The sequence below is a fragment of the Cornus florida genome, unplaced genomic scaffold (genome assembly GCF_030987335.1).
Source record: "Cornus florida cultivar Cherokee Brave unplaced genomic scaffold, ASM3098733v1 CherokeeBrave_3.0.0_Hap2_Chr08, whole genome shotgun sequence".
Classification (NCBI taxonomy): Eukaryota; Viridiplantae; Streptophyta; class Magnoliopsida; order Cornales; family Cornaceae; genus Cornus; species Cornus florida.
Genome location: NW_026775578.1, coordinates 40,576,487 through 40,589,088, shown reverse-complemented (window position 1 = coordinate 40,589,088; position 12,602 = coordinate 40,576,487). Strand labels below are relative to the sequence as shown.

Below are 12,602 nucleotides of genomic sequence, written 5' to 3'. Positions count from 1 at the left end.
CCTTATTCTTATTTTTTATTTTGCCTATATATACATGGGTCCATGGATATTTTAGGTGTGACTTTAAGAACAATAAAAAGGAATACACTTTCTCTCTCTATATTTTAGGGTTTGTTTTCTCTTCTAAAGGAGGTTACCACAAGCATAGATTCCAAGGTCATTCATCAAGGCATATTGGTGATTCCTAAAGGGAATATTATAATTAAGCAGAAGGAGAAAGGATCTTGCTAAAGGAATTTACAATAAATGAGAACATTCACTTTAGAGGAAAGATTAAAAGGTTTACTCAGACTTTTGATGTAATTATTCAATCTGTTTATTGAATTATACATCATTTTTTATTTGTCTTTGCATAAAACTTGTCTCTATGTGATGAATCAAGATCCATGATTGCAAATCCCTCAAAAGTTTTTAAAAACTTGCACGTTTCCTAACACCAACAGCACGGAGAAGTAAGTTTTGAAAACCGCTGCTAGGGACCGGAGTGAAGAATTTAACAAGCAACTTCTGGCAAAATAGAAAAGAGATATTAACAAGGCATCTCAGGTAAAAGGATAGAAGTTTGAGAAGAGCAAACTGCCTATAAGGATGTAGGCTGCACAATATGCCCAAATCAGATGTCCCCATCTCTAGCCATTGCAAGGAGATACCACCAAGTATGACGTGTACCAATAGAGAGGAGGGCTGGCTGATAAGAAACGAGTCGAAACCTGTCAAATCCATCTGGTGTCATAAACTAGTGTATTTCAATGAACTCGAACTTCAATTTAAGGAAGTCCATTCAAATTTTACACACAAACTGCTTTACATAACATAATATATGGTGAACTGAAAGTCTGACCTGCACATGCATGACAAAAAATGCCGTGGCTGCCATGAATCCCAAGTGCAGAACAAATGGAAGAAGAAGAATTGATGAGTGCTTGGGCTTATATGACGAATTATTTTCTAATGGAGAAGTAATAGGATCCACTCCTTTGGTCAATTTTTTACGCCGTCTAAGAACTTGATCTTCTGCTACAAATCAAATAATCAAATGAGATTGTTCTGTGTATGTTGCAGCCAAACAAAATGGAAGAATTATGCATTTCAAAATATGAACAGCTTAAACTTGGAGTTAGTGTTCGTGACCACCAGGGTCCAGCGAGCCCTGATCCTCGCAAGGGAGTGCACCCTCACGGGGGAATGACCCTGCTAGAAATGTAGTTGGGGATGTTGGATGACATCACATTTTTTTAAAAGATCAGCAAAACCAAAGTCCTTCCATGTCTTTGGTCCTAAATACAAATAACTAGGAAATAAGAATAATTGAAAAACACGTGACATTGATCCTGGTCACAATGTAAAGACCATAAATTACAAAACAACTCCATCCAGAGAAGTGCATTATTTGCTAATATAAACATCTACATTTGGGAACTAAGTTGCAAAATGGGAAGGGATCAGGCACCCCTTTTCTGCACAAAGCTGATCAGTGGATGTGCTCTTTTCATTTTTTCAGCTGATTAGTGGATGTGCTTAAGGGTAAGATAAGACAAGAGTTGATCGAGTTTCCTATGAGTGCTCAGTCTCACTTGTAGTATTACTTGTTGCGAGGGAGCAGGAGTACCTTTTAGGCAGTAATGGTATCAGTTATAAGTTACTTATGTCCTCCAATTCTTTAAAAGGAGTGTTAATGTGCATGTGTAAACAATGTGTAATGTTTATATATTATCTTTTTATGTTATTGGTAGATCTATATTTTGATACAAAAAGGAGGAATAGGCTTGACCACCAATGATTGAATGTTCTAGTTTGTTACGGAGCAACACTTGACTAAAAGAGAAGCGTAATAACAGACTTTTAAGGGTCATTACCTAGTATTATCCTTGTTAATTGAGGAACTGGAGTAATTACAGACTCCAAACTAATTTTTTATTTGCCTCCTAACCTTAAGTTTTAACCCTACTTATTAAGTAAAGCCAATAGCAAGGAAGCTAGAATGATCCCCTATCCTAGAAGATGAGGAGTTACAGGAAGTGGAGGGATTATAAGGTGGAACAAACCTCTCCTAGATATGTTGATGGAAGATGCCAATATAGACAAGGAAGATTTAGAGTGATCTTATTGCTAAGTTTGTTAGGTTGTTAACTTGTTATGTAAATTTTATAAAAAGGTCTTTCTGAATTTAAGTAATGAACCGTTGAGGACAAGTTATAGTTTTTGTGTATCACAATCACTTCTTTTATGGGTAGTTATTAGTTATATATCATGTTATGTGGTTTTTGTTTATCACTTATGTGAGATAACATATCATCTCATCAACCATTTTAGTAGACCTAAAATGCCCTAAATATCTTCGAGTACATTTACACGTGATATATCTTTTCTGGAGCTTACTTTTTATGTGCTATTTTACCCTGCTTTTACTATTTTTTGATATATTAATATATGTTTAAAAATATAAAATTCAAAACTTAAAAAGCTTATGATCCAGTGCCTCATGTTTTCCACCTTGCCTTGTGCTTTCTCCATTTAAACAATGCTCCATAAGGAGTGTTCACCGCTCCAGAAAAGAAGTCCAGTCATCCCTACAATCCCCAAATATTGTGATCCCTACCCTCCTCTAAAGTTTATCATGCCAAGGCATAGCTTTCCTAAAGACATTTCATTGAATAACTAAGCCTTCCAATTCCCAAACCTTGCGTATGAATCAAAGAGAAAACTTATGATTCCTTAGTTTTCATTTCTTTTTCCTTTTCTTCCATCTTTGAGGATAGTTTTCAGTTTTTTTTTTTCTTGTCCTTAATTTGATTTCCAAGATAATAAATAAAAAAATATTGAAAACTTGGAATAAAATAAAGGGTACAGAAAAAAAAAAAAAAACCCTGAACTATCGAGGAATCAGCAACTAACCCCTTGAACTACTAAAGTTGCAACTAACCCCCTGAACTATGCATTTTATTGCAGATAGCCCCATCCATTATTGTTCCGGTCAGATCTTGCCGGAACAGTGACTACGTGACGGTCACATGACATACGCTATAATTTTAATGACCATAATACCCTTGTGAACTTGAAAAGACACTAATGCCCCTTATTGTAACTATTAAACCCAAACACCTTTTAAACACCCCATCCACACCCTAATACCATGTGTATGGAAGAAGATGAACAGTGACAGAGGGCATAAGGCTGTGCTTGGGTGTACAAGCCTGTTATCCTTTTCCCAAAAGTAAGTTTTTTTTTTTTTTTGAAGATTAAGGTTGGCGTTGTTGTCATTTTGACTGAGTTATGAAATTATCAACTGCCACGTCATCAATTAGGGGTATAACTCTCAAAACTAAGTAGTTTTAATTAAGGGTAAACTAATCTTTTAATATTTCCGACCAAGTCACCTACCAGAATGCAACATATCAATAGTTTAGGGGATTTCTTGTAACAAATTAATAGTTTTGGGTGGGGGGGTGTTGTAGTTCAAGGGGGTTTGTTGCAAAATGACAATAAATCAGGGGGGGTTTATTGCATTTTACCCTAAAATAAATGAAAACTTGGAATATTATAACAGATTTGGCTTGGGGGAGTCGATAGGGGAAGGGTGGTATACGATCAGAAAGTCAGTCATAAGATTCCAAGTTTTTCTTGGCAACTAATTGGTGTTTTACACTTTGTACTTCCTAGTGTTGCCTATCATCTCTAATAAACTATAAACAAAAAGGAAAGGATAGGCACTAGCTAACTCATGCACTCGACTGAAATAAAAATCACATAGGTTAGGTGTATGGGGAAAAACACATAATGTTATGTCGATACCTATCAACCACTTCAACATAGACCCTCCGAATTGTTCCAAAATTTAAAAAACTCACCTCTTTATAAAATACCAAATCAAACAAAAAGGCCATGATCCTACATACCCATCAAATTTTCTCCCAAACCTGAAATTAGATATATCGCTGAAAATAAAAGTATCCCCAAGTATCTTCTATCAAACCAGAAGAGAAGATTTCTAACTGATACAACTTGGAAGCAACATTGCACAGGGAATCTGCCAGTTAAGCAAATTCAATGTGACTTTCATATCTATCAATTGATGTTTCCACAAAATCAATTTCTTAGATGGTATTCTTGTATGTAATCTCAAATCAAAAAAATTGAAATGATTGCACTGGAGAGAATAAAGGAAACATTATAGTAGGTGATAAAATAATGGGCAGCAGACTTGGATACTTCCAACATGAAAATGTTATTCATGATAGCATCATGGTACATGCGCTACTATAAGGAATAAATGACAAACTGAAAAGTACAGGATAAAAATAATCTAGTTCAACCAGTGCCCAAATTATTCTTTACAGCTCAGCCACTTGCAATGTGAAGAATTAAATCCATGCAAAAATGATGAACTAAGTGGTTTGATCAATGAAGAGTGTGATGATTGGTTACCCACCAAGCGCTTCAGTACAACATTATATTTTTGCCTTCCAGACAAACAGGGTGTATAAGTATCAACAGGTAAGTGAAAAGACAATTTGTGTTCAAAATTCATACCTCTGTGTATTTTGGAAGAAAGTTTTCTCGAAAAGTAAGTGCTGTTTGATCTTGCATCCACCCCCGAAGAAATAAGCACAGCAGAAGAGGTTTTATCCTCAGGAGAAGCTAGGAAACCAAGTGAGAAAAAAATTTCAGGCTGCAACTTCACATAATGGATGATTGAGCAAAGCGCTAAAGACAGTATGGGAGATGCGAGCAGGAAATTTGGCAACTGTTTTTAGTTGGAAATATCTCAATAAACCCACTCCCCTGAAATAAAAAGAGACTATCAATATTTGAAAAACAAATCCACATCTTCTACACTTTCATTTTTTATAAAACAATCTAACTACTAGAAGAAAACATGATTTGTACATGAATCTAGTTCCCTTTTCCATCCATGAACAGTGAAAGTTAATAAAAAAAACTCAACAAGGTCAACAAAGCAAGTAATACTCGAATGTAGACCCAGAGAAATTATTCACGGGATATCAGACGTCACAATCTCCTACTAGTCTAAACCACCTTGAGATTGAACGAACATTTGCTAATACAATATCATATCTCTATCAGAACACAGTATTTATAATAGAAACGGATTGAAAAAGGAAATTAACTAATAAAAGAATTACCAATAACATACCAATAATGACTTTGAATATAGTTGTATAGTAAAGGAAGTCTTGCCTTGCACCAAGCCCTCAGTTCATCTGGAAAATGTCCAAGACACATATTGTAGTATCCATATGCTTGAAAAGCAATAAACGGAACAAAAATACACAGACAACGCAAAGCTCCAGCAGTAAGAACCTTGACTGCCAACTGCCAACTGCCAAAGGAAATTAATAAGAAGAAGAAGAAGAAGAATACCATATCTAAAATTTTAAAGGATGCATGCGTTGGCAATGGTGAAAACTTGACATTGCAAAATATTCTTCAAATTGTAGAAGTTTTAAGATGATTTTGACTAAGACTGGATATATAGATGTAGTTCTAATAGAACCAGACAGAGAGAGAGACAAGGAGTAAATGTTTTGTCTCCAGACTTGGTATTCCATAAGAAAGAAGAAGATGGACGAAGCGGATAAGTGCCACCAGAATATTTTTATGGTCAGCATATAACTCTGAATTCAAGACCAAAGTCGTAAGGTAGCTACAAAACCAGCTAGTAGTTCATTCAAGTAACATGTTCGATGCTGAAATGAAAATTGTTGAGGAAGAAATCAAATGCATTTTAGAGAAGGAAAAGGAAGCAATAGGACAACACAAGAAAAGTTAGTTTATATTAGTTATACCAATGTATGCACAACTGAAGAGTGATATGGTTAGGTGGAAAGGTTCTCAAGGGTGAGGAGAATAATGATAAGGATGTTGGTTAAAGAGCAAAAGGACATGTTGACCAATGGCAGGTTTAACCAATAATTTTTTTTTTTTTTTTATAAGAGGTTTAACCAATAATATGGCACTAAAGAGAGCATAAAATAAAAGGGGATTCATGTAGCAAACCCATATTGTTGATCCAGTGCCCAGTACAATCGAACAATACAGTTTCTTTCATATAAGTGAATTGAATAATACAATTTACTTCAGAAAGTTCAGTACTTATATACCTATTATGCAATTACTGTGTATGATGGATCTGTCCAATCTCCCTAATAATTTGACATATTTTCCTTGTCTAACAGGACAATAAAACAAAGTCGAATAAAAAGAAAAAGAAAGAACGAATAAATTGAAGAGGAATAGAGATCATGTGATTGAGATCACAGTAACTTTGCATCCCTAGCTGTCTATCATAATTAGAGTTTGTATCTGGCACTAAAGACTAAAGAGTGGCTTCAGTCTAATTTACACAAAAAGACTAAGAGTGAGACGGTTATACCTAGAATGGTCCCATTAATTGAACGTGCTGGGAAAGAGAGACAACGAAACCTTTGGCATTATTTGCATTTTGAACAACCTGATTGCTATTAGGATTTGGATACACGTTCTCACACTTGATAGCCCGAGCATTTACCAGTGCGCCAAGCAATGGCACTTAATTTACATAAAAAGACTAAATATTCACAACTTTTTTTTAAGAAAATAAGGGGAAATGATTTTCACACTTCACTTTTGTATATTTGCATTCCATGTACTTTAAAAAAAAAAAAATGATATAATTAGCCTTGAAAACACTCTCACATAGCACAGTAATCACAAAAGTATTCCCACACTCCACTTTTGAGGGTAGTAATATCATTTCATTTATTTAAAAAATAAATAAAGAAAGAAAAAAGTGATTTGTAAGGGTAGAAAAGTTGAGTGTGAATTTTACATCGCTTAAGAAAATAAAAATTCTAAAAACTTGTAGTATTCAATTAATTATCTTCTATCAATGGGCTCTAGCCTCCTAATAGATTTATTGGAGAATGTAATTATAGGAGTTTTTTTTTTTTTTTTTGATAAGTAAAGATTGTATAAAAAGCGTTCAAACAAGGACTGCATCCTTCGTTATAAGAGCTATTTTAGCCCTTGATTGAATATTGATAGGAGTGATTAAGCCTTTGATAGAATATTAATTGGAGTGATTCACAAGATTGATTTTAAAAAATCTTTCTATCAATATAATTTTCATATTTATCACATGTTTGTATTCTTTCAACTATAAATAGAAGTGATCATTGTAAACAAAATTAAGAGAGAATAAAATGAAAGAAATGTAGCCCTTTGGGCTTTGTGTGCCGCGGATGTAGGCTGCAGTAGCCAAACCATGTTATATACTCTCTTCAATCTTTTGTTTTTCAACAAGATTCTTCTACAATTACTATAATATACTATCATGTATAACTTACTACATGTAATTAATTATTACTACTTCCTCTGTCCCATATTAGATGTGCCTTTTGGGGAGTAGAATTACTAAGTTTTCCTTTTAAGTTTGAATATATATATATATATATATAATCAAGTTTGAAATTTTTTAAAACTTCCAGGGTATTTTAGGGAAAGATATGAAATGTGATCATCTCGGATTCCCAGAATGCCTTTGTTGGCGGTAGGCAAATTCTTGATTCAGTTCTTATTGCTGGCGAATGTGTAGATTCCAGATTGCGGAGTGGTATTCCTGGAGTTTTATGCAAACTTGATATTGAGAAAGCATATGATCATGTGAATTGGAATTTCCTACTCTATTTGTTACAAAGAATGGGGTTTGGAAGTAAATGGAGGAAGTGGATTGAGACTTGTCTTTCGTCTATCAAGTTTTCAGTTCTTGTGAATGGTTCTCCCGCTAGTTTCTTTGGTTGCTCTCGGGGTATAAGACAAGGTGACCCTTTGTAATCTTTCCTTTTTTCTTGCTGTTATGGAGGGCTTAAGCAAACTTATGCGCAGGGCAGAAGACCTTGGTTTTATAAAAGGTTTCAGGGTGGGCAGAGATTTAGACCATTAGATGGAGATTTCTCATTTACTCTTTGCTAATGAGTTCTTTCCCTATTCCTTATTTGGGCTTACCCCTAGGGGTTTCTGCAAGGTTAGTGGGGAGTTGGGATTTCGTGATTGATAGGTATGCGAAGAGATTGGCAGGTTGGAAGAAGCAATACTTGTCAAAGGGGGGTAAAGTTACTCCTATCAAAAGCACATTATCGAGCCTTCCCACTTATTTGCTTTCTATGTTCCAAATTCCTTGTTCCGTTGCAGATAGGATTGAAAAAATTCAACGGGATTTCCTATGGGGAGGAAAGGGCAATGAATTCAAGTACCACCTTGTCAAATGGGAGGATGTTTGTAAGCCTGTGAAATTGGGTGGACTTGGAATAAGACGTTTAGTTCCTTTCAATCAAGCTCTCTTAAGTAAATGGTTATGGAGATATGGGAGGGAAAGACATCATCCATGGCGCAGGCTAGTATCTTGTCGGTTTGGGGACAAGGCTGGAGGTTGGTCTACGCGTCCAGTTACCCTCGCGGGAGGAGTCGGGATGTGGAAAGCTATTCGGAAGGGATGGGATGCTTTTTCTACCCATATTAGATATTAACTCCGTGATGGTCGTCGTATTCTGTTTTGGGATGATCTTTGGTGTGGGGATCAGCCACTTTCTCGTACATTTCCTAGATTATTCAGTATTGCTGTTGATAAACACGCCTACGTAGTTGATTGTTATCGGCTTGATAGCAGTGGGATTACGTGGGATGTGCATTTTCGGCGCTCTCTTCAGGACTGGGAGATGGACGAGGTATGTGTTTTTCTGGATCTCTTGTATCGGCAGGAGGGCTTTGGTAGAGATAATGATGTTTTGATTTGGGTTCCTTCTTCCCACGGTCGTTTTGAAGTTAGATCATTGTTCTTATGTTTGTCTAATTTTGTTAATCGAGAATTCCCATGGAAAACCATTTGGCGGTCTATGGCTCCAACTAGAGTGGCTTTCTTTGTTTGGACTGCTATGAGGGGAAAGATTTTGACAGTTGATAACTTGAGAAAAAGGGGTAATTATATTGTTTATCGGTGTTGTCTATGCAAGGATACTGAAGAGTCCGTTGATCACCTCCTTTTGCATTGCCCTCTAGCGACCGATTGTTGGAATCTTATTGTTGGGTTGTTTGGCATGTGTTGGGTTATGCCACAATCTACTAAGGAATTAATTCATGTTTGGAGAGGATGTCGGGTGAGAAGAGATGTCCGCGATTTCTGAAGAATTGTACCTCATTGTGTATGGTGGTGCATCTGGAAGGAGAGAAATTGCAGAATGTTCGAAGGGAAAGAGTCGCCTACGGCAATGATCAAACTTTACATTCTTCGCTCTCTTTTCAATTTTGTGAAGAGAAGTTTTTGTTCTTCTTCGGATGATTTAATTACTTTCTTGGATTCGTTGGGGCCTTAGTCCTGGTCCCACTCTTGTAATTGGGACATGTTCCCCTTTTGAACGCCTTTTCTTATATTATTTTTACTTATCAAAAAAAAAAAACTTTTCAAGTGGACAAGTACTTTGGGACAATCCAAAAAGGAAGGATGGACAACTGAATTGGGACGGAGGGAGTATTAGATAGGAAACAATCACATCTAAATTCTCAAAAGTATCAATAATTAGTTTGTGCCAAAATACATACATATCTCTATATCCCCGCAAAATCCCCATCTTCTCGCCATCTGATTGCATGCATCTTACTTATTGGAAATAATATCGCTTCCTCGAATTTTAAATGCCTCCTCAAAATCGAGTATACTAGTTCCATGTGAATGTAGATGTAGAATAAATTATCAAGCAGGGAAAGTGATTTCTTTCAATAAAGCAAAAATAATGATTTCTACTTGTAAAAAATATATATAATGATTTCTAATGTAAAATGGTAAAGTATCTCAGATAACATCAATTGCCCCAACTTATACATTTAATGGGAGTAAAAGGCAAACTAAGGGAAGAGGGGATGCTACTGGATACCAACCACGTGGAACTCTCAGTTTGTAAGTGGCCAGATTCAGTTCCATATCATAACCATCATGTACATCTCAACCTCCATGCATATTGTGCAGGCCACACTCTAGGTTTTTAGAAATGAGATTAAGCATTTGCAGATTATTGCTGAGATGAATAGCAACACTTCTTTGGCTTCGAAATGGATAGTTTCCAGTTAAACACATAGTATACTAAATTGTAAGCTTGTAATTAAAACATTTTTTTGATAAGTAAGTTTGTAATTAAAACGTTGTTAGCTGAATAAAATAAAAACTTACAAAAGCATGCTTTCGGAGGAAGATAGCATCATAAGCCTGATGCATAGTCTGAAAACAAATATATCCCGCATTAAGCACCCCATTTGACCTTGCAGATCCAGAGAGAGCAAGCAAAAGAGTTGCAAAATTAATTTTACCAGACATTAGATAATATAATCCTCCAATAGATAACAGGGAATACAGACTCTCAGAATATCTGCATATTCAAAAAAGAATTTCATATTCAGTATTACCATTTTTCAATTCAACAAAAATGCAATGAGAGAGGTGTAAAGAATACATTGATGAGTAGAATATTGAAGCTGGATTGAAGCAAAATAAAATTGATGCTCGCAAGGCTGAATCTGGGTCCTTCAAAATAATAAGCGATAGCCTGTAAAAGAGAGAGAGTCAGAAACAAGAAGTTAGAAATTCCAAGCATGTGAACATATATACATGGAGGAACTAGGAATTTATTCTAGTGGGAGCTGATTTAGAACAAAGTAAAATAAACTAAAATTCTTTAAAAATTATGATGGGGAAATGATATTCTCACTCCACAAAAGTACTCTTGCACTACTACATTTTAGAAAGAAACAATTGTCCTTCAAAACTACTCTCGTAGATACTGTTGTTAAGCTCCACTTTTAAGAGGTAATTGTGTCATTTATTTTATGAGAAAATAAAATGAAGTGTGATATCACATTCCTTTCGAGGGAACTAAAATATATATATATATATATATATTTTGATAAGTAATATTGATATATATATATATATATGGAAGCAACTTTATATTTATAGTAATATATGAATATAAAATTTATAAAAAAAAAAAAAAAAAAAAAAATGACTAGGAGCAGCTGCCCCCACTGGGCATAAGGTGGCTCCACCACCATAAACAAACACACATATACATGAACATGTAAAAGTATATCCTCCATGAGTTTATGATTTTGCTATACATATTTATAAAACAAGTAGTTACCTCATGAAATTTTCAGCCTTGATAATATTTAATTGATTTTAGATTGCAATCAAATTATTGTTAAACAACCTTTCAAAAAAATTTATCGTTAAACAAGGTCTAACATAATAGTAAGCCTTTGTTGAGTTAAATACTTTATGCATTCATCATAGGGTCCCCGTATCTGAATTTTCTCCTAAATTTGCAGTATTATTGCATCGTAAGCCATTCTACTTCACTATTGAGTGAAACAATAACTCAGTCTTTAATTTTACAGAGCTCCCAACAAAGTTCATGTGTATACATAAACACAAACATATATATGAAAACAATTATCAAGACACTTACCTGTAAAGACAAAGAGCAGCAAAAACAAACGCAGTGTTATTGAGTACATAGCCAGATAATCCCAGCACAGCTCTATGTCCAATAAGTGGAATCAATGGCTCAAAAACTGGAACAAAAATCATAATTTTTTACAAAACCCACCAATTAATACCAAATTAACAACAAAATATTAAGTCTTGATAGCTAAAAGAAGTGAATTAACCAACCTGTTCGAGACAACAAAGAAATGCAAATGGGAAGAAGAGGCAAGAACGCGTAGGACTGTTCGTATTCATATCCACATTGCGCGATGCGTACGAAGTACACACTGTCCCATACGATACTGTCCTCGATTGAGGAGGCGATGTGAGGGAGGCGAATGGGGTGGTTGGTGGTGGTGTTGGAAAATAGGCAATTAGGGTTTATGGATGCGGAGGTGTCGTAGGGGCTAAAGAGAGACCTCCATAGGATGATTAGGGTTATGAGGATGAGTCTCGACGCGATTGCTGATCGAAGAACGATGCTAGTGTGGTGGGTTTGGACAGGGTTGTAAATGAAGGACTTGATCGCCATTGATTTGCTCTGTACATAGAGAGAATTTAAGAAAGAGAGAAATGTTGCCAATGAAGGGTCTGTTTGTTTCATAAAAATGTGAGGATAGGAAAGGAATGCCATTTGCATTTTCTAACCCTTATCAAAGTGGACCGAAAGGAAAGAAATAATAAGTGTAATAACTATGTGTTTTTTTAATATTTTTTATAATAAGTATATTTCAAAATGCCTTTATCGCTTATAAAATAGAATAATTGGTCCTTCATTTTCTCGCAATTGTAATAATGACTCTAGTATAAAAATAAAAAAATATAATTAGTATGTTATTCATTCCTTTCTCTTTCTATCTTTATAATAATGTTATTATTTCTTGAGTAAAAAATACTTAATATTATTTCTCTTTTCTTTTTCTTTTTTTTTTAATCAACCAATTGAATCAGATGAAAGATGAAACTATTCATTCCTTTCTCTTTTTTGTTTTTGTACTAATGTTATTATTTTTTTTCCTTTTACTTCTATTATTTAAAAATAATTTGAGTAAATTACGCTGACATCTTT

At 34.9% G+C, this 12,602-nt stretch overlaps 1 pseudogene; it reads right to left on the bottom strand.

The window, feature by feature from the left end:
- Positions 1-260: 260 nt before the first annotated feature.
- On the bottom strand, positions 261-12,180 carry LOC132271447 (uncharacterized; annotated as a pseudogene).
- Between the last annotated feature and the right edge of the window lie 422 nt (positions 12,181-12,602).